Consider the following 22,931-nt stretch of genomic DNA (forward strand, 5'->3'; position numbering starts at 1 on the left):
GTATCCACATCCACCAAAATGGAGGAACAGGAGTCACAGAGGCCTAAATCTGGAGCTCATAAACTGCAGTCCTACAGGAAAGATGTGCTGAGGAAACTTTGAATACTGGTATAGAGGTCCATACTAGAATGTTTCATGAATACATTCAATGCAAGCCAAGTGAACGTAGCACAAATGCTCACAATGAACACATTTTTGTAGCAGCCTTTAGAACAAGGCAGCAATGTGGCTGAGTGAACCTTGATAGCATTAGCTAAAGGATGGTTACCTTTCTGATGACAAATGGTAATTTTACTAATGGTCTGTTTCATAATTGCCACAGGCATTTTACTTTGGGTAAAAGAGATAAACAACAAGTTGCTGGTCTTGAATTCATATATCCTGTGGCAAGGAAACTCACTGGTAGCTGGTGGCTTCAAACCAAGCCGGGGGGGGGGGGGGACTGTAAGAGGCAGGTAAATAGGGAGTGACTACTTGCAACTAGGTAGGAGAATATTATAGCTGTGTCAACATTGACCAAATGCACATTGATCCTGCTAAAGTCAGAATTGCAACAACAAAACAGCAGGGGCAATCCTTTCATCCACAAACAGCCACAATATCAATTGTCCACCTAAAGTATCTGCTTTGATCCTGCCAGGAATATAGCAATAATACTGTAATGGATGCATTAGTTTAGTTTTATTTTATTTATTTATTTATTGACATTTGTTAACCGGGTTTGTCCAACTGGGCTTGTGGCCCATTTTCAGTGGAGAATCGAGGAGAAAAGCTCCAGTAATACATTTTAAAACAAGTACAATTTTAAACAATATTGATATAATAGCAGCTATAGTAAAATGATTCACATATGTTGGGATACATGCATAAAGTTAAAGTTGCATTAAAAAGAAGCTAAGTAACAATTGTACATTGATATAGTTCAATAGGTCAACAATTAACATTTTTTGTTTGTATTAAATTGTGCAAATGCATAGTAGACACATTGGAGAGAAAGGTGTAATGAGGTACTAAGTATGGTCCTTTTGAGGGTACATAAAGGGAAGGAAGACTTTTTTTTTGCTGCACATAAACAGTAGTCACAGCTTGTATACTAGCTCACCCTACCCAGCTACACATTAAAACAGTAAACAACAGAATCAGTCATTTCATATACACACACAGACCTCACTCCTATTGTCTACCCACAGTATCTTTTTTGGCCTTGTGTGGTTAAAAAGTAAAAAAAAAAGAAATAATAGTGGTTACATTAATTTATTTTTTTCACATAAAGGGTAGCCAGAGCTTGCAGAGCTTGTAGTCTTACTTAACCCAAATGCATACTACTCTTACAAAGCCAGAATTATAGCAGTATACAACAGGGCTAGTTGTTTCATTTCTGTATAACCCCGAACGCCATTGCCCACCCATAGTATCTGGGTTGACATTACGAGGTAAAAATAAAAGACAGTGGTGACAATGTATTTTTCACATAAACATTAACCAAAGCTCAGAGCTTGTAGTCCATCTTATTTCACCCAAATGTACACTAGTCTTGCAAAGCCAGAATTACAACAGTAAATAGCAGGGAAACTACTGAAACAACAAAACTTGAAAACTTGAAACCATAAAAGTAGTTCACTGGTCAAATAACAAATCCCAGAAATGCAGGACACAGACACCAAAACTAGTGCTTTCATTCACTTTTATTATGTGAATGTCTTCAGAAACAATGAACTCATTACCCACAAGCATTTTATACTTTCATTTATTAGTCACATGACAATCATTTAAAATGATAGTATCATTTTTCCTTCTATATATAAAAAAATCTATTCAAAATACAATATGTATATCCTTCCTATCTGCTTTTATAAACATTTGTACACATAAAAAGTCATAATAATAACCATTTAAAATAGTCATCCTTTAAACATTATCGAGATGACAAAAAACATTTTAAATTTATAGTCTCATTCAGACCAGGTGCCCTGTCGGCTCCCAAATACAACTGCCAAAAGGCTTCTTTGCATTCTAACAAGTTGTTAATATCCCCACTAAAATCCTGCTTCTTTACATAATCTATCACAAAAAACTGAAACTTTTTGTGATTAATACAGATTTGTGCATGTCTGGCCAGGGAATTATTACCATCTTTTTTTTTTTTACGGCTAACTGATGTTTGTAAATTCTATGTTTAAGACATCTACTAGTTTTGCCTATGTAATAACTTGGACATGATGAACATGTTGCAATATAAACTACAAAATCACTTTCACAAGTAAAATGATCTTTACCCCAAAAAGGTTTTTTTAACATGTTCCAGTTTAACAAAAGATGTGTTAGCAATAATCCTACATTGTTTACAATGGTTACAAGCAAAAGTCCCTGTTGTCCTAATCCTCCTGGTATCAGAACTCTGTTGAACCTGTCCTTGTTCTAACATTTTCTTGATGTTTGTTACCTTCTTATAGGTAAATCTTGGTTGAATTCCTGTATATTTAACTAAATCTTTATTACCCAAAATAATTTTCCAATTTTGTGTAATAATATCTCTAATAAACCACATTTCATGGACTACTGGCAAAGGAAAAGCACAAAAATATTCTATGACTTTATTATTAAACTGAACCTCATTGTGAGGTGAATCAATATTAATATCAGTCTTTGCTAAAATAGGTAATGCTACCCCACATCTCAACTTAAGTACTTCTTTCTCTATTTTTTTATCAACCATAATTCATCATATCCTCTGAAAATAAACATAGATCTTAAAATGTTTAGTTCTTCTAAGAATATGTTTTCATCCAAAGTGAGATGACTCAACCAAATTATCTATCCCTTTACAACCCCCTTCTTCATGTGGGGTGGATGTAAACTTTCTTTGTGTAAATATTGATTAGCAAAATCTGATTTTCTAAAGATCCTACTTGTGAAACAATTGCTTACTAAATTATATGACAACTGTATGTCCAAAAAATTGATTGTTTCACCATAACCACTAACATTAAATTTTAAGAATTCTGTGGTGTTATTTAAATAGTTAACAAATTCATTAAATCTTATTTAATCTCCTTTCCAAACGAAAAACAAATCGTCAATGTAACGAAAATACAATTTAATTTCTTCATTGAAGGAATTTCCTGCCAAAAACTTGTATTCCCAGTTTGCCATTACTAAATTGGCAAAAGCCGGGGCTACCCTTGACCCCATAGCTACTCCAGATATTTGTTTGAAAAATTGATCATTGAACCTGAGAAAATAATTGTCCAATACTAATTCCATTAATGAACATATTGGATTAATTTTTGTGTTACTAAAGTCTGTTCCTTGTGTCAGGTATTCCCTTAGATATTGTAAAACTGTTTCTTGATCAATGGATGTATATAATGATTTAATATCCTTTGAAACAAAACAAAAATGTCCCTGTGGGACTCCAAACTTTTTCAGTTCTTCCAATAAGTGCCAAGAATCTCTCAAATAATGTTTGGACTTTTGCACTATAGGATTAGAATATGATCAAGCCATATTGAAATGGGCTCTGCTTTAGACCCTCTTGCTGAAATGATAGGTCTAAAAGGTGGATTAACCATGTTACTCTGAACTTTCAGAATACCAAAAAATACTGCCATCTTTGGACAATTAACTTGTAAATAATCATAACTTTCTGCATCCAGTTCTCCTTTACAGTATAAATCCAATAGCAACATGTCCAATCTACCAAAACTGTTCCTTATTTCTCCTAAATTGACTCTTTTATAAGTGGTTTCATCTTGTAAAAGATCAAAAATAGATTTAGTATAATCATTACTATTCAGAACCACTACTTTACCTCCCTTATCTGCCTTCATAATTCTAACTTCTTTGTTTTTACTCAAAGTAAACAAGGCCTCATATTCTCCTTTGTTTAAGTTATATACAGCAGGTTCAAAATTTATCTTTCTAAATTCAGCTTCACACATATCCTGAAAAACCTGTAAAGTAGCTTGTAATGGAGGGTTAAAGGTACTATCTTTTTTGACCTAGAATAATTACAGACATTACTATCACTTTTTACTTGCAAAACATCATGCAAAATGTATTTCAAATTTAATTTCCTTAAATATAGTCTAAAATCAATAATGACCTTATCAATATTAATTTTGCAATTAGGTATAAAAGAAAAACCCTTTTTTAATAATGAAACAGTGTTATCAGACAATACAATGTTTGATAGATTTAAAACTTCAATGCCAAAAAATTGGTCGCTATTTTCCATTACCATTTCTTTTTGCCCTTCCCTCTCCCCTTCCCTTTTGTTTGGGTCACATTCGACCATTTGAGTGTCCTTTTGTTCCCCATTTTGTCCATTATAAAAGGGCCATTGTTGTTCCCAATAAGGGAAGAGTCACTTAAAGAAACCGCTTGTGCATAACTGTTTGTCACAGTTATTTGTGCTGTTGGTGTTGCTGTCTCTAACTGATTCGTTGTTCGTGAGAACTGTGTTGTTATTTGTGACGCCATTATTGTTCTCCACTAAATCAGTTACACCTTCACTATTTGAAGAAACATTGTTGTTCCTTCCTATATTATTTTGTTGCATAAGATTGGTCCCACAAGCATTATTATGACCATTACTTGCAATCGGCAAAGCCCTGTCCCTTGTGCTATAAGCAGTATGATTATTATACGCTACCAGGTCTCTTCTTAGCTTAAATTGTTTTCTGGAAATTATAGAAGCTCTTAATCTGTCAGTCTATACCATTGTATAACCTGTAAAAATGACTAAAACAAGAATAATTCTTGAGATGCTTGTCAAGGTCTCCCATCACTTCTTTTAGATGTATCAACTCTTCACTGTAATGTGCCCCTAAGAGACCCATCATATTTAGACCAGTGTTGTTATACAATTCCACCAACTTGTGGAATAAAATATCATTTGGTGTTACACAATTCAGAAACTTCGCTGTCCTAAGACCTTGGGGAACGCACTTACGAGAAATGCATTCCTGTAAATATTTAACTTCAATATCCAGCATGACATATCTAGTAGTTAGTTTTTCTAACTCATTCAGTTCAGTGCCAGTGTCTCTGGATTACTTACTGTTTCACCTTCCATAACTTCTTGAACCATCACAAACGGATTATCTTTGTGTTGAAATATGTAATCCAAAACGTCTTCACCGATAACACTGGCATTTTCATTGGATTCAGCCTCGCTATTGCCTCCGGTCTGTCCTCCGATCTGCTGAATGCTGACGTGGTGACGTGTCGCATCATTCCTTTGGCACGAAACATTTGAATTACCTTCAAGGCTGTTACCGAAGTTGTTTGAGTTGGTAAATTTAGATAAACTGTCTTTGATAGCTGCTGTAATGATGCAAACCAATTTTTCGGAATTGTCCGATTCACTTGCAGGTACCGCTGTGGTGGTGGTGCTGCGGTAGCGTTGTCACCTCACAGTAAGACGTTGTCCTGTTCAATTCTCAGCTAGAGCGTCTTCTGTGTGGAGACATGCGTGAATGGGCATACCTTCATTGAAGGTTGTGCGTCAGGGCCGGCAACTTGGCACATAAAAATCTACTGCCAATCATTAGCAGACCGGCGTTCCACTGTAGCGACCCCTAACCGAGAAAAGCCGAAAGATACAACAAGAACTTGGAGGCACCAAGTGTATAGATAAGTTCAAAAGGGTGTCTTGTGAAATATCCTCTGTAACCATCCAGAATCTGCTAACTCCACTGCAGAACAACTACTGAAACCACAAAACTTGAAAACTTGAAACCAGAAAACTAGTACACTGGTCGAATAACAAATCCCAGAAATGCAGAACACAGACACCAAAACTAGCACTTTCATTCACTTTTATTATGTGAACTTCTTCAGAAACAATGAACTCATTACCCACAAGCATTTTATACTTTCATTCATTAGTCACATGACAATCATTTAAAATGATAGTATCATTTTTCCTTCTATATATAAAAAAATCTATTTAAAATACAATATGTATATCCTTCCTATCTGCTTTTATAAACATTTGTACACATATAAAGTCATAATAATAACCACTATCATTTTAAATGATTGTCATGTGACTAATGAATGAAAGTATAAAATGCTTGTGGGTAATGAGTTCATTGTTTCTGAAGAAGTTCACATAATAAAAGTGAATGAAAGTGCTAGTTTTGGTGTCTGTGTCCTGCATTTCTGGAATTTGTTATTTGACCAGTGTACTAGTTTTCTGGTTTCAAGTAAATAGCAGGGACAGTCATGCCATTGACAAACAGCATCTCCCCCATGCCCATTACCTACCTTAAGTATTCTGGCCTTGCCGTGATTAATAATAATAATAATAATAATAATAATAATAATAATAATAATAATAATAATAACAACAATAATAATAACACTAATAATAATAATAATAATAATAATCATAACAATAATAATAATAATAATAATAATAACAATAACAATAATAATAACACTAATAATAATAATAATAATAACACTAATAATAATAATAATAATAATAATAACAATAATAATAATAGTAATTAATGTATTTTTAATGCACACAAATAATCACAGTTTGCATTCTAGCTTGTTTAACCAAAATACATATCAGTCCCAGAAAGCCCAAATTATAACACCAAAACAACACTGTCAAAAATTTCATCCACAAACAGTCACCATATTAATTACCCACCTAAAGTATCTGCTTTGACTCTGCCAGGATTAAAATAAAAACAGTAATTGCTGCATTAATTTAGTTTTCTTGCACAGAAACAGTAGTCACATGCTTGTATGCCAGCTCCCTTTGCCCAAATACACAGTAATGTTGCTTAGTCAGAATAACGGTAGTAAACAGTAGTGCCAGTTATTTCATTCACAAACACTTTCCCTCTCCATTGCCTACCTAAAGTATCTGCTTTGACCCTGCCAGGATTAAACTAGAAATAATAGTAATGGTTGGCTTACATTAATTTAGCTTTGTTAACAGAAACAGTAGTCCCAGCTTGTGTGCCAGCCTTACCCAAATACATATTTTATTTTATTTTACTTTTATTTATTTATTGATTGATTGATTGATTGACTGATTCATTGATTGACATTTGTTAACCAGTAAAGTCCACTGGGTCAGAATAACTCATTTTCTGTGGAGGCCTAGGGAGAAAATCTCCAGTAACAAATTAAAATTTACTACAGCAAACAACTAAACAAGGATAAGATTTACAGTAATAAGAAACCATATAAACATAAACAGCATTTCTTAGTGATAGAAATCTGCAGAGTACAATGTCATTATGCAGTGAAATAAATGATAGTAGAACTTGCACAGTATATAAATGGATAACTTATTGAGGACATTCAGTATAAACAATCATGACACACAGTATATTCTGTACAATATGAAGGAGATTATACTTTTGCCTTGTGGAAGTTTCTTAAGGATTAAATATTGATTAGTATACTTTGTTTAAGAGAAAGTCACAGAGGTACAGTTTACTAGTATTTCATTTGATCTAAAAAGGGGTATTTTAGTCAGTAAACTCATTAGTGTCAGTTTATGGTGGTATGAAGTTCTGATCACAAGGACAGATGTGATTATTAAAAAAAGTGATTTTTTTACGGTGACTTTGAACAATTTGTGTTATGGAGGGGGGTGGGGCATTCCATAGGTTTGCTATGGAGTAAGAGTATACTTTGTCCAGCTCTCTTATTTTGTTTGTATATGGTTTATTAATTTATAATTTTGTTTACCTGGATTGTTCAGCTCGGCTTAGTTAAAACCCCCTTTTCTGCAGATGTCCAGGAAGAAAAGCTGCTAATTAGATTACATTCATATGAAATTAGAGAAAACTATTACAGTCTTGCAAAGCTGGACTTAAACAGTAAACAGCAGGGTAGCTGTTTCATTCATACATAGCACCAAACCCCATTGTCCACCCACATTATCTGGTTTGACCCTATCAAGATTAAAAATAACGAAAAAAAAAAGAAATAGTGCAAATGAAGACTTATTAATTAAAAAAATTGCATTGTTTATCCACAGGTAGCTTCCAAGAACTATACCCACTCGCTGCTGCCTTCCAATAGTATCTGGTTTGACCCTGCCAGGAAAAAAAAATGCAAGACCTATTAGATGAAAAAAAAATAATAATTTTGTCTGCAAATACCCCCCCCCCCCCAAAAAAAAAAAAAAAAAACATATTGCCTACCTTGTATCTGGTTGACCCTGCCAGGATATTATATTAGAAAGAAAATCACCCACAAACACTCCCAAGAACACTCTGCCTACTTATTATCTGGTTGACCCAGCCAGGATATTATATTAGAAAAAAAAAATCATCAACAAACAGCCCCCAAAACATGCAGCCTACCTGGTATCTGGTTGATCCTGCCAAGATAAAAAAAAAATCCACATCACAACAGCTCCCAAAACATATTGCCTAAACAGCCCATTGCACATTTTATCCACAAAAGGCCCCAACTCACAATGCCTAATGCCTACCTAGTATCTGGTTGACTCTGACAAAATGTCATATTAGAAAATAAGTATGCACAAACAGCCCCAAAACACATAGCCTACATACTTAAAGTATTTGGTTGACCCCTACACTACCAGGCTATAACTCATTCCACACCTTTCCGCCCCAGCACTCAGACCAAAAACTCCAAAGGCGGTGGTGTTTCCATATTCATAAAGGATGTGCACACCTGCAGACTGGTAGCCCAACATAATGCATCAGAGATACTTCATGTGCAGCTAACATTGGGTAAGACTGAAATTCAGGTCGCAGCCTGCTATAAGTCCCCAACTATGTCTCAAGACTCACACTCCATGTTCCTAAGCACCCTGGAGAATATTAGGGTCCAACCTCACACTCTCATACTGGGTGACTTCAACTACCCCTCCATTAACTGGGAAAACTACTCATGTACTAATGCACTTGCCCAGTGTTTCCTGGAATTCATTAATTCCAATACCCTGGACCAGCTTGTTCTTACCCCCACTAGAGGTAGCAACATCCTTGACCTGGTCATTACTAACATGGGTGACTGTTGCTCTACACCAGTAGACACCTCCTCCCTGGTTAGATCTGACCACAAATTAATCACCTTGGAAATCCACACACCCCCCCCACTCCCCCGCAAAGGTAACCACCATGAAAATCTTCACCAAAGCTAATTTTGGGCTCCTAAAAACAGAGGTGGCTAACTTCCATGGCACCCATGCAAATGGAAAATAGTTGCATGACCACCGAATCATACATCAATGCACTGTACACAAATGCATGAATCTCGCCATATCCAATAGAACCAAGATGCTCTCCTCCAAAAAAAGCAAGCCATTCTGGTGGTCCCCTACCGTAAACAAACTCTACAACAGAAGGAGGAAACTGATGTGGAATAAGGTGAAGTCCCAAGACTGGAAAATCTCTCTTATCAGCCTCAACAAAAAGTTGAGATCCCTCATCAAATCCTCTAAAGCTAGCTATGAAAACAGAATTGCAGCAGATAGTAAAGACAACCACAAGGCCTTCTGTAGTTATGTAAAGAATCTCCACGGCAATACCCAGATTTGCTGTGAGCTACTGCATAATGGTACTTCCTATACCGAGCCGACAGATATAGCCAATATACTGGCCGACAGATTCAGTGCCAACTTTACCCCCCCAAAGGACCAATCACAATACCAGTGGATTGCCAGGCATTCAGTATTATTGCTGCACAGGTTAAAACAGCACTGTCCAAGGCCAAGAATACAGCTTCTATGGGACCTGACAATATCCCTGGCTGTGTTCTACGTGAATTGGCACCTCACCTGTGTGCCCTCTTCAATCACAACCTCACCTCAGGCTTTTTCCCTACTGAATGGTGGACTGCTACAGTCATCTCTCTCCACAAAGGAGGAGTGACTACAGACCCTGGGAACTATCACCTCATTAGCCTGATGACTCTGATATGCAAAGCTATGGAATGCATCATCATGGACATAATAAACAAGGATATAGGGAATCTCCAAACTCTGGATCCCACACAGTTTGGTTTTGTGAAGGGTAAATCATGCTTGCTCAACCTGGTCGACTTCTTTGAGTCAGTCAACAGAGCTGTGGATGAAGGCATGGTGGTTTATACAGCCTACCTTGATCTGGCCAAGGCCTTTGATACCATTCCTCACTCAGGAATCATAGAAAAACTCACTAAGCTAGGCATCAACCCTATATCACTAGGTGGGTTGCAAACTGGCTCACAGATAGAACCCACAGTGTGAAAGTAGCTGACTCCAAGTCAGACTGCTGACCAGTCACGAGTGGAGTCCCACAGGGTTCAGTCCTGGGTCCTCTCCTGTTTAGTATCTACGTCTCTGAAGTCCAGGCCAACACGAAGGGACTCTCACCGACAAAATTCGCAGACGATTGCAAGTTGGGAGCTATTATTAACTCACCAAGTGATGTTGACATCCTACAGAAAGGTCTCATTGAGACCAATGATTGGTGTCAGAACCATGGCTTTAAGCTCAACGCCAAAAAATGTGTCATCATCACTTTTGGGAAAAACCCGGTTCCCATGAATTATCACATTGATGGTAGTCCACTGAACACAGAAGGTGTTATAAGAGATCTGGGAACACAGGTTGACAGCAACCTCTCTTTTGACCACCACATTACCACTGTGGTCAGAAAGTCCTTCTATGTGGCACATCTCATTACTAAGGGTTTTACATCCAGGAAGAAAGAGGTCATTGTCTCCCTCTACTCTTCCCTCAGTAGGCCATTCATCGGGTACAATGCCCCATTTGGCATGTACCTCACTAGACACCTGCAACAACTGGAGAAGCTGCAAAAGTACCTCACAAAGAGGATTCTAGGCCTTAAGCACTTGTCCTATATGGACAGAGTAAAAAAACTTGAACTATTCTCTGTCTCATATCGCCTTCTTAGAGGCTATCTCTGCTTGACTTACAAAGTCATGTCTGAACCCAGCTCTGTTAGAAATGCTACATCTAAAGAAATCCCAATCACTCCACACCACATGCTCCAGAGACCTCAACCTCATTACCACAATCAACAGAACATACTGGAGGGACAGGTTCATAACCCAGAGAGTGCCCATGTTATGGAAGAGACTTCCCATACATGTCATGAAGAGCACCTCACTGGCCCTTTTCAAGAGAAATCTTGATGAGTGGATGGAAAATAGAAAATTCATCCCGGGGATCACTCCTGTGGCTCTGCTCGACAGAGGCACTGAAAACTAAGGTCAGGTGGCAAAATGACAGGGTAATCCTATGGGCTAGGCTTGTAAAGGCTCCAGGGCCATTAGCCTAGTACACACCTATGAACCTATGACCCTGCCAGGAAAAAAAGTACATAAAATTTAAACTGACTGGTAATAATTACTCATTACCAGTTAGTCCAGCATTTTTCTTTTTTTTTCAGCTACTCACCTGGAAAAAAAAAAGATGCAGACTCTGCAAAAATAAATATTTAACTTTCTTGCAAGTCAAACTATATGATCTATGAAGTACATGCTAATGTTAAATCAAGTGCTACCCTTGAGTTTCGCACTCTCAGAAAGCAAGTGAAAGGGAACTTATTGGGTTTTGTTTCTTTCTGCCTGGTCCTTATATCAGCAGCTGAGTCACTTACTCATACAAGCTGCGATCATGGGGCAGGCTGCTGACCATCACAGCCTGGTCCCCCATTAAATTCATGCTGTTAAAAACACAATGTCTTGTGGTGGGTGTCTTTTTTAATGTACACCCAGATTCCAGGCTGATTTTAAAAGAGTCCAGAAGTTTGTTTTTTTTTAAACAATGTACACAGGAACTTGAGCTGTGTAAATGCACATTTGAGTTCTGTGGGCATGGTGTGAATGTGCATTCATGCTCCATGGGTAGACATGCAACTGCTATGAGCTGCTTAACTGAGTGAATCTTTACATCTTCAATTAAAAAGAAACTAACTCTATCAAAATGTGGGGGCTGCATCCAGCAATCCAGTACCATGAGTTGCCCCTGGTGAAACTGCAATTGGCAGTGCATACACAGGGTATGAAGAATATGTTCAATGGATTCTGCCAGCAGTGAACAAACCGGAAGCTGCATGAACTGGTTGAACTAGCATTCAGAAACAGCCTTTCAGTGCTACCTTTAGTCTTTCCAGACACCCAGTCTTTGTGCAACATAGAATAAGGCTCATAGTACATTAAAACCTGAAGTATAGAGATATGCCTGGTGGAGGTAATTTTTGTCAGGAGTAATGTCTTTATAGACATGAATTGAAGTTCTGCTGAATCAGGTGGCTTGAGAGGTTGGTAGATGAGCAGATTTTTGAAGAAGATCAGGTCTCACGAAAGAAAGAAAGGAGTTTCCCCACTGTAAGATGAATACAGAGACTCCCTTTAAAAAAATGTTTAACCAGGCAAACCTGGGCTACAGTCCTGCTGCCTGCCATGTCATGGCTTGCCAAATCAGTAGAAACGTATACCTTAGAAGTGGAATAAGTTAGATTGAAACTAGTCAAGGACTGGATTGCACAATTATAAGCTCAATGGCTGTAAAGGAAGTAACAAAACTGTCAGCTGCAGAAGAAGGGCTGCTGTAGTCCAAACACTCATACATTTTTGTAGTCTGTGGTTTAGTCTATTAAAAAATAATACCCTATTTTTATTTCCTTTTATTTATGATTCATATGGCATTGGATCAGCATGGGTTTTGATTTTTAATTTCTCTATTTTTCTGTAATGGATGGGGATAATTTTCTGCCTAAATAGACATCTATTGTCTACTGTACATCTAAGTCTAGTAGAAGGTTTCGCAGTGATATCAAATACTTCAGAAATCTTCACTAGGAGACCCTGGATAGTAAAAGCTATCACTGAAAGAAAATGTAGATCTTAATTCTTCCATAATTTTGTAGCCATCACTGCCTGAGTGGAGTAGACTTAGAACTGGCTGGAAACCAAAGATCCTGAAGAATCATTCTTGGCCATTCTGCTCAAAGTGGCTCATAGAGAAATGGAAATAGGGAAAAAGGAAGAAAAATTTGTAAGAATATTCTCATTCTATCTCTAGTGAATTTATCTGTAAGCCACTCATCCCTGCACCACTGGCGATAGTAAAATCTTGGAGAACTGCGTTCTCTTTGATGGGATACGGTAACCTTTGTGCTACTTCGCACTCACACCCCGGGATTCATTAAGCTCCAAGGAGGAATAGTACCATTCCTGCACAGAGTGGATCGTGGCCATGTAGAGCAGCAACGGGCCTTGCATATTAATGAAGGCATGCTGCTGTATGCTCTACATGGACATGATCTGTATATGAGCGCAGGGGGTGTGTCTGTGCAGTGCACGGACATTAAACATGCCCCCTGCACTAAGAAAGTGCCGTACGGCACTTTCTAAGCCATACTGGGATAATATTAGAGTGTAGCTCTAATATTATGCCTGTATTTCAGTGTCCACGGACACTGAAATGTAAAATAATTTCAGTGTCCGCGGACACTGAAGTAAAACTGCAAAAACAGGAAAGCAATACGGGGGTGTGTCACAGCTTACACCCCTTGTATTGCTAAAATGTCATATGGCACTTCGGCATTCAGCATTCTGAAGAAGCAGGAAATGTGTGCAAATGCACACTGTACCTCTCAACCATACAGATTTTCGCAGAATGTACAGATCTGCATACCTCTCAACATCTTAATGCCAGAAATGTGGACAAAGCTCAACAAAATGGGGGGACAAATAGGGACATATTTTAAATATTGTCCTTATAAACTAAGGTGCTAGAGAGTAACATGGTTTGTTTTAAAATTCTAAGGATTTGAAGTCTGAAACTCAAATGTTATGTCATTATTTAGTGACTTCAATCCTAAGATCATCCCATTGACATGCCAGGAAAAAAGAGGAACAGGCCAAAAATATGAGCCAAAAATCTGGAGCTTCTGTGAAAATCTGTACAGTTGAGAGGTATGTAAGATCTGTGGCCCAAATTCATGGTCCACAGTCCAGAACATGATGGCGATCTGGCAAATTAGTGGAAAAGCATTAACAGTGTAGAGGAAAATGAGAGACATTTGAGTTCCAGACATCATAACCTTCAGAAAAGTCATGTCACATCAAAGCCTGTTAGTCTATCAATTTCAAGTTTGTAAGAGCAATACACAGATAATGGTGCAGAAAGCAATGTGCATACCCCTACAGTAAATAAAAATGAAACACATATGTAATTATTTTTTTCTGTCCGCAAAAAAGTTTAAGCGTAGCTGAGCAGGAGTGAGCGTCGCACAGCTATGCTCAGCCTAGTGTACACACCCAAATAAGCTAAATAGAAATATACAGCCAAAACTGCGTAAAGTGAAATACCGTAGTGGTTAGAGCTTTTGCTTAGCAAGCAGGCATTCCCAGTTCGAGCCCCAATTCAATCTATTCATTTTTATCTGTTAAAAAAGCATGAAAATATATTTTATCAGTAGGTAGTGAATAATATATATATTTGTTAAGCAGAGTAGTGTAGCAGGTCCAAATGTGAGGTGTCAGTGTAGTACAGATGTGAAACCCCCATATAAACACAAGTGTCCCATACAGCATAGCCACAAAAGAATGTATTGTAATGAAAGCACATAGGGGATGTAATGGAAGGTAAACATACATATCATTATATGTCATTTATGAGGAATCAACCCCACAATGCTGATAGTCTGCAAAAGAAAAGCTGAACAATTCTAAATGGTGCTCAGCTATGCTTAGTCAGTATAAGCATTGCTGAAACTTAAATTCTTAGCAAGAATTTGCGTAGCCAAGCAGATTTGCACTCTGGTAAGCAATGCTTAGCATCTACCCCTCTAAGCAGTGCTCACACCAGCTAAGTGGGTTTGCCCAGCATGTAGCTTAGTTTAGCATATTCAAAACTGTTCAATCATGGCAAAGGGTGGGAAATCAGACATATTTAAATCATGCAGGTGAGAATAGAGCTCATAACCAATAGTAGCTTCCCATTGTAGGCACTATAGCTGGTGTTGGAGAGGGTGTGCGCTTTTGGGCACAGTGCTGGGGCATACAGGAGTCCAAGGTCATGGTAGGACTCCTTGTTAAAAAACATGATGTGAGACTGCTGCAGGACCAGTACCAGGGCTCCCAATACAAAGCAGAGGCCTGTGAAAATCTAGCTCATGATCTCACCAGTGCCACTGGCATCCCTTGGACTGGTGAGCAGGTCCAGCACCACTATGCTGACTTGAAGCAGAGGAAGAGGAAGATCTTTGACCAGTGGTTCTAAGAAGCATGGCAGAGGTATGATGTCCCAGGCATGTGTAAGTATTCATATCAATAACTGTTTACCAAAGTCTAGCCTGTGTATGTGATGGATAGGTATGCATGAATGCTTCTCTATCTTCTTTACAGCTCCAGCTGAGCGGACTGTGAACCAGGAAGCGCATGCATGTAGGTTGCAAAGGCTGCATCGTGAGGCTGGTGAGTAACAATCTAGTTTGTAGTATTTATGCCAAATAAATATAAAGGAGTAGAATGCCACCTGGCAGTATTAAAAATGAGTATGGTTTGTACTGAATAAACCAGACAATATTACAGTAATAGTTTCATATAGGTCATATATTAATAAACATGTAAGTGCCTGTCAATAAAATTCAAAATCCTGGACTGGTTGTGTTTACTCCGGTATTGTATGACTTGAAATATGTACAGGTTATGCACAGCAACTATAGATCTGAAAGCATTAAACAATCAAGTCTCATCTGACAAAGTTAGTGCCTCTGTAAGACACGAGAGTAACTGATATGTAATGTTTCATGCACCAAGATCTGATATCTGAATAGTAATGTTGTGCTAACTATTGTTTTCCACACTGTGCTATGTCAAAAGGTATGTATAGGAATGTATGTATACGACTGTCATAATTACAAGGTCAGATTGTACAACCAACAGAGAATTAGACAGAAAACATTCAAAGAAGAGACAGCAGTTTCTCAATATCTCATTCTGATGAAACACAAGCTTGTTATATTTTTTGCACAAACCGTCACTATTCGAATCCCAGGAGTGGTAGTAAGCTGTATGCATCATTTCACCTAGGATTTTGTGAATATGTTTAGAAACAGTCAGGTAGTGTTAAGAGAAATTTCCTCCATAGGTCTGCCAGGTAAAAAGGCATAATGTAGCCACAAGAAGGCTGTAGTTATACTGTGTCCAACACCCATGGTCCAACCCCAAGGCTGCAAATGACAGCAAGATAAGTACATACACCAAGTGGTCTCCCCCAAGAAATGTTCAAAAGTGTCATGCTGCCACAGCTACTGGTCCCTGCTGCCAAAAACCAGGATGACTGATAGAAATCAAGAAAGAGTATGGCAGTATCACACACACACACACACACACACACACACACACACACACACACACACACACACACACACACACACACACACTATGAGTGCACATATGCAACATTGACTATGTGAATATGGGTAGAAACAGGCAGGTAGTGTTAACAGAAATCTCCTCCACAGGTCTGCCAGGTAAGAAAATGTATAAAGTAGCTAAAAGAAGGCTGTAATTATACACTGTGTACATACCACTGCCCAACTCAAGCCCATTGGTTGCTGTAATAATACTTGTAGAGTAAAGATAAGAGCAATGATCATTAAAGCTGTGATTACTGCAAGAATCTACATTTGTTAATTGACATCTCTCTCTCTCTCTCCCCCCAGCTTATCTTCACCAATAATCGAAACACATAAATGAATGAGTATGTTTTTCACCAAACCTACTGTTGGGACACGTGTCCCATTGTTTTACAAATGTTGAAATGTTTTCCAATTGAAGTTCCTGTTCAAATACTATCATTGATGGCCTGTTGCTATCAATGTAACCTGCATGCCAGTGTAATGCCCACTGCAGTTCCATATATGCATGTGTTCTGTTTGCTATGCAAATGTTCCAAATCTGTTGTTTTGGGTTAATGGGAATGCTCATGCATGCTGTTAAAACTAATCCTGGAATGTGTTTACCATTACTAACCAACATATGTTCTAAAACTGCAACACCATAGCACATCTGGGAAAGCTGATCCCAGTGGATCTGCCTCTCCTGCCTCATCTGACCATGGCAACAAGCCCCAGCAAGTGTGGGACCCACTCTGGGACCTGTACCACCTTTGAGTGGAACTGCCTCAGGGGATGGGGCTTGTCCCCCCCCCCAGGGCATAGGCGCAGACAGGATCCTGTCACCCGAAGTCAGGTCCAGGGTCTCCTGAGTAGCGAGCTCCACAAAGAATTAGGAGGTCTGCTATGCCAGCTTAAGGGCCGTGTGGCGCATTTAGAGGGTCAGCTTGCTCCTCCTGCTTAGTGTCCAGCAGAGCCACCTTTGGGGCCATGAAGGTGCAGTGGTGACTGCCCATTGGTGTGGACCTCAGTCCCACTGTATCCATTTGGGGGCTTGTGTGCTTCCAATTATCAAAAACTCCTCCCCGTCCAAGGTGTTTACTCCCCACATATGTCATATTCCACCCGTGTATGCTGTCTTGTTTGTCCTGTCTTTCTTCCTACCCAACATACCTTCCCAAATATACCTACTATCCTTCCCCAACATCCCACTCTCACCTTAGAAACAAAAAGGGCAATCTGCCCCCCCCAAAAAAATGTCACCCATACATAGCCGTCTATTTTGCACACGTGTCCACTGAATACATGTAATCTGGTCTAATTGGCTTTGCAACACATTATTGTTGTTCTCACCCCCTCTCTCAGGGGGTTGAATCTCCAAATCTACCTCCAAATTCAGTATACATGCACAGCTGTTGCTATAGAAGAAATGGACAGCTATGGACCTTCTCTACACCCATCCTGCACATCCTTAGCTATCTTTCATATTATTTTTCCCTCTTTGTGCCCCCTTTTCTACCACTTTCCTATCACCACTTTTTTTCTTTTCTTTTAAAGAAATTAGCATGGGGGTAAGCGGGAGTAAGCAGTAGTAAGTGGGAGTAAGCCTTTTTTGTGCAGTGGTAAGCGATGCCTACACAGATTAAGCACTTTTAAGGATAACTGTAAGCATAGTTAACTGGAAGTTAGCATTGCTTACTGCCATGCAAACCCGGTTACAACTGCTTAAAAGTACCTTAATCACTCTGCTTTAACAGCCCTTGTTCTGCCCAGCAACAGTTTTGGTGGGAAGCCTTTTAGCTTATCAGTGGGAGTGATAAGCACTAGGTAGCCTATCTACCACAAGAGTGGTTTCTGGCCCAGAAATTGTAGTTTATTGGCTGTTTGGGCAGTTTTTCCATCTCTTTCAACTTTCTGGTTTAAAAGCCCACGTTTGTGCTTGTTTTCCACCTTTCCTGTAACTAGTCTAGTCCAGATACAGATTTGCTGTATCCAGGACTGTGTGTAAGCTTCTGAGCCCCCCAAGCCTTTCTATGTTGGAGGGAAGCATTCTAGCTTATCAGTGGGAGTGGTAAGCACTAGGTACCCTATCTACCACAAGATCCAGGTACAGATTCTTAGTTTTAGCACTTGAATTTGCTTATTCGTGCTCAGCACTTGTTCAGAATTTGTTGTTAGCACTAAGTTACAAATTACTACAGCACTCAACCTTCTTCTTTACCTAGAGAAAAACAGTTTTTGTACTTACTTTCCTCACTTGCTTAGAGAAAAACAGCTCTTATACTCTCTTTCCTCACTTGTCTAGAGGAAAGTATTTTTTTATTCAGGCATGTCCAAGGGTCAGCTCCCATTGTTCTCTCCTGTCTATCTGATGAATCTGGGCATCTTGGGGCAATGTACACAGACAACCCTCTCCTCCTACCACCCAACACCACAACCTGTGAGAGATGCACTTATCTAGCTATCTAAGCTAAAGCTCTCTCCAACCAAGACTGAACTTGACAGTCAAGAGGAGAAGGTAAACACTTGCACCACACCACACTCATCACATAGTCCCACTAAACCTCCACCACCAAAATCCTCATATAGAAACACAAAATCATTTGCAGAGGCTCTCAATAATAGTCTTCTCAAGCAACAGAGACCTCCAAAGCAGAAATGCAAGCAACCTCCACCCCCCAACACAACCCAAATGACACAAAGCCCACAGACTCAATGTGTCAATAAACCACAGCCTATAAGGCAAAACAACGTACTCAACACACTAGTCATAGGAGACTCTATAGTCAGGCACACTGATGTCCCACTTATCAGGCTAAACAAGGAGAAGGTTACTGTCAGCTGCCTGTTGGGTGCCAGGATCCGCCACATAATCCACGCACTCAGGTCACTCCACAAGTACAAATATGACTCTGTCATTGTCCATGTTGGTGTGAACGACCTGAGACATACCTCCCTGGACTACATGAAAAGAGACATGGAAGAGCACTCAGATCTTGTAGCCCAAGCAGGTATGACCCTAGCCCTAAGTAGCATCCTGCCATCACCCAGAATTACTGCAGTACAAGGACAAAATGACTGAATTCAATAATTGGCTAAGCTTCTGATGTCATTCTAAGGGGATCCAGTGTCTGTCTGTCTGGGACGACATGGTCGACATACCTCGATGCTTTGCCAAGATGGTCTGCACCTGTCGCCCCTGGGATTCCGGATACTGGCTAAGGGTCTTGCCACCCCTATAGTGCCTTTTTTAGGCAAGGTTCAAATGATAAATTCACCATCATAACAGGAACAGACAAGCAAAAATTGGGGTTAATGCTACTCAGCGGTAGAAGTCTAAATAACAAAATGCACTCACTCGAGGCACTCCTTAAAATGGAAAACATTGATATCTGTGCAGTGACAGAGACCTGGTTCAAGGTTCTGGAAAGCACCTCTGCATTACCAGGCTATAACTCATACCACACTTTTTGGCCATCTAACCTGGACCAGAACACCAAAGGCGGAGGTGTGTCCATATTCATTAAGGATATCCACACCTGCAGGCTAGTTGAGCAGCATAATGCATCTGAGGTTATCCAAGTACAACTAACTCTGGGCAAAACTGCAATCCAAATTGTAGCTTGCTACAGATCCCCTACCATGCCCCAGGATTCCCACACCTCTTTTCTTGATATACTGGAAAATATTAGGGTTCAACCAAACACCCTAATAATGGGTGATTTCAACTACCCCACCATTAGCTGGGAAAACTACTCATGTACCACTCCTTCGCTCGACACTTTCTGGAATTCATAAATTCCAATGCCCCATATCAGCTTATCCACACCCCCACCAGGGGCAACTATACCCTAAACCTAGTCCTTACCAACATGAGTGACCAGTGTTCCATACCTGAAGTCAACTCCTCTTTGGTCAGATCCGACCATAAGCTAATCACCCTAGATATCCGCATCCCGCCTCCACCCACCATTAAGTAAACGACGGTAAAAAACTTTTCCAAAGTCAACTTTATGCTTCTTAAGACACGTGGCAAACTTCATGACACCCATGCAGATGGACAATACATTTACGACTGCTGAATCCTACACAAATGCACTCTATAAGCACTTACACAAGTGCATGGATTGTACTACCCCAAACAGAACCAAGACACTATCCTCCAAAAAAAAGGATGCCAATCTGGTGGTCCCCTGCCATAAACAAACTCTACAACAAAAGGAAGAAACTGTTGCAAAAGAGAGTAAAATCCCATGAGTGGAAGAGCTCCCTGGTCAGCCTCAGTAAGAAGCTGAGATCCCGTATAAGATCCTCCAAAGGTAGCTGTCTCATATCGCCTACTTAGAAGCTATCTCTGCTTGACTTACAAAGCCATATTTGACCCAGCTCTGTTAGAAATGCTACATCTAAAGAAATCCCAATCACTCCACACAACACGCTCCAGAGACCTCAACCTCATTACCGCAATCAAAAGAACATACTGGAGGGACAGGTTCATAACCCAAAGACTGCCCATGTTATGGAAGGGACTTCCCATACATATCAAGAAAAGCACCTCACTGGCCCTCTTCAAGAGAAATTTTGATGAGTGGATGGGAAATAGAAACTTCACCCTGGGGATCACTCCAGTCACTCTGCTTGACAGAGGCACTGAGAACTAAGGTCAGGTGGCATGATGCCAGGGTAATCCTATGGGATAGGCTTGTAAAGGCTCCAGGGCCATTAGCCTAGTACACACCTATGAACCTATGACCCTGCCAGGAAAAAAAGTACATAAAGTTTAAACTGACTGGTAAAAATTACTCATTACCAGTTAGTCCAGCATTTTTCTTTTTTTTTTCAGCTACTCACCTGGAAAAAAAAAATGCAGACTCTGCAAAAATAAATATTCAACTTTAATGCAAGCCAAACTATATGAACTATGAAGTACATGCTAATGTTAAATCAAGTGCTACCCTTGAGTTTCTCACTCTCAGAAAGTGAATAGAAGGGAACTTACTGGGTTTTGTTTCTTCCTGCCTAGTCCTTACATCAGCAGCTGAGTCACTTACACATACAAGCTGAGATCATGGGACAGGCTGCTAACCATGTCAGCCTGGTCCCCCATTAAATTCATGCGCTTAAAAACACAATGTCTTTTGGTGGGTGTCTTTTTTAATGTACATGCAGATTCCAGGCTGATTTTAAAAGAGTCCAGAAGTTTTTTTTTTAAAACAATGTACACGGGAACTTGAACTGTGTGAATGCACATTTGAGTTCTGTGGGCATGGTGTGAATGTGCATTCATGCTCCATGGGTAGACATGCAGCTGCTATGAGCTGCTTAACTGAGTGAATCTTTTTTTAAACATTTTCAGTTAAAAAAAATAACATTATCAAAATATGGGGGCTGCATCCAGCAATCCGGTACCATGAGTTGCCCCTGGTGAAACTGCAATTGGTAGTGCATACACAGGGTATGAAGAATATGTTCAATGGATTCTGCCAGCAGTGAACAAACAGGAAGCTGCATGAACTGGTTGAATTAGCATTCAGAAACAGCCTTTCAGTGCTACCTTTAGTCTTCCCAGACACCCAGTCTTTGTGCAACATAGAATAAGGCTCATAGTACATTAAAACCTGCCGTATAGAGATATGCCTGGTGGAGGTAATTTTTGTCAGGAGTAATGTCTTTATACACATGAATTGAAGTTCTGCTGAATCAGGTGGCTTGAGAGGTTGGTAGATGAGCAGATTTTTGAAGAAGATCAGGTCTTACAAAAGAAAGAAAGGAGCTTCCCCACTGTAAGATAAATACAGAGACTCCCTTTAAAAAATGTTTAACCAGGCTAACTTAGGCTACAGTCCTGCTGCCTGCCATGTCATGGCTTGCCAAATCAGTAGAAACGTATACCTTAAAAGTGGAATAAGTTAGATTGAAACCAGACAAGGACTGGATTGCACAATTATAAGCTCAATGGCTGTAAAGGAAGCCCTTAAGGCTGAATAACACACCTGATACTCTTGTAATAGGTGACTCTATTGTCAGACACATTGACGTCCCGCTCACCAGGCTGAATAAAGAGAAGGTCACGGTGAGCTGCCTGTCGGGTGCTAGGATCTGCCACATAACGCAAGCACTCAGGTCACTCCAAAGCAAATACAAATATGACTCAGTCATTGTACATGCTGGTGTGAATGACCTGAGACGTACCTCCCTGGACTACATGAAAAGAGACATAGAGGATCTCTCTGATCATGTATCCCAGGCTGGTATGACCCTGACCTTGAGCAGCATCTTACCCTCACCTAGAATGATGCCAGAGTACAAAGACAAAGTGATCGATTTTAACAATTGGCTAAAATTTTGGTGTCATTCAAAGGGGATCCAGTGTCTGTCAGCCTGGGATGACATGCTCGACAAGCCACGTTGCTTCACTAGGGACGGCTTGCACCTGTCACCACTGGGCTTTCGGATATTGGCAAAGGCTCTTGCCACCCCCATAGTGCCTTTTTTAGGCAAGGCTCTAAAGTCAAACCCACCCCCATAGACAGCACAAGGAACAAGAAACTAAGGGTAATG

Source organism: Protopterus annectens, chromosome 12.part0 (assembly GCF_019279795.1).
Source record: "Protopterus annectens isolate FY-2018-M chromosome 12.part0, PAN1.0, whole genome shotgun sequence".
NCBI lineage: Eukaryota > Metazoa > Chordata > Ceratodontiformes > Protopteridae > Protopterus > Protopterus annectens.